Genomic DNA, 1,698 nt, shown 5'->3' on the forward strand with positions numbered 1-1,698 from the left:
TTCTTTGAGGGCCAAAATGTCCTCCACTCTCAGATTAGTGACAGGCCTCTAAAATAGACTGGAATTCTGATTGAGATACACAACGTCTAATTATCTGGTCAGCGCCACATCTCCATAAATATGGGTCATCCCATATATAATATTTAGACTTGCTTTTCAGTTTGTCTCTTTGATGTTTAGAAAAATGTGGAGGAAATGTGCGGCAAACTAAATAATTAGCGACAGGTGCATACCAAGAGACTACCTCGGATACTGCTTGCAGGTTGTCAAAAGGAAAATTATCATCTATAGGAGTAGGATCATCCTTAATATGTTCAAGGCGACTCAAGTGGTCTGCTACTAAATTCTGATTACCACTCCTATCCTTTATTTCTAAATCAAATTCTTGTAACAACAGTATCCAACGTATAAGTCTTGGTTTGGATTCCTTTTTAGCTAATAGATACTTTAGAGCTGCATGGTCCGAATACACTACTACTCTAGTACCAAGTAAATAAGCTCGAAATTTATCCAGAGCAAAAACAATAGCAAGAAGCTCCTTCTCAGTAGTAGTATAATTGGACTGGGCAGTGTCTAAAGTCTTAGACGCATAGGCAATAACAAAAGGATCCTTACCTTCACGTTGAGCCAGCGCTGCTCCTACTGCATGGTTGGAAGCATCGCACTTGATTTCAAACGGCTGACTCCAGTCTGATCCTCTCACAATTGGGGCTTGAGTTAGATCAGTCTTCAGCTTATCAAACGCTTGTTTGCAATCCTCACTGAACTCAAACTCAATATCCTTCTGCAGTAATCTGGATAAGGGAAGCGCCACCTTACTAAAGTCCTTAATAAATCTCCAGTAGAAACCTGCATGGCCAAGGAACGAACGGACTTCCCTCACAGAAGAGGGGTAAGACAAACTAGAAATAACATTTATCTTTGTTGGGTCTACAGAAATGCCATTATTAGATACCACATGTCCTAATACAATCCCTTGTTTTACCATAAAGTGTCATTTTTCGAAATTCAATACAAGGTTTGTGTTAACACATCTATCTAATACTCGAGATAATCCATCTAAGCAAAGGCTAAAAGAATCACCATAAACGCTAAAATTGTCCATAAAAACTTCCATACAGTCCTCAATAAGATCAGAGAAAAGACTCATCATGCACCTTTGGAAGGTAGCTGGTGCATTGCGCAAGCCAAAGGGCATTCTCTTGTAAGCATAGGTCCCAAAAGGACATGTAAAAATAGTCTTTTCCTGATCCTCAGGAGCTATATGAATCTAGAAATAACCTGTGTAACCATCTAAAAAGCAATAATGTGATTTACCTGACAGGCGATCCAGCATTTGATCAATGAATGGAAGTGGGTAGTGATCCTTACGGGTAGCTTGGTTGAGACGCCTGTAATTAATGCAGACTCTCCAAGCATTCTGAACTCTAGTTGCTATGAGCTCTCCATGCTCACTCTTCACTATAGTGACTCCAGATTTCTTGGGTACTACTTGTACTGGGCTTACCCATTCACTGTCTGAGATGGGATATATGATACTTGCTTCCAATAGTCTGGTCACTTCCTTTTTGACAACTTCCAAGATGGTGGGATTCAATCTTCTTTGGGGTTGACAGACAGGTCTTGCTCCCTCTTCTAGAAATATTCTGTGCTCGCATACTTGAGGGTTGATTCCCACTATGTCTGCCAAACTCCACC

The sequence above is a fragment of the Arachis ipaensis genome, chromosome B09, assembly GCF_000816755.2.
Source record: "Arachis ipaensis cultivar K30076 chromosome B09, Araip1.1, whole genome shotgun sequence".
Taxonomy (NCBI): domain Eukaryota; kingdom Viridiplantae; phylum Streptophyta; class Magnoliopsida; order Fabales; family Fabaceae; genus Arachis; species Arachis ipaensis.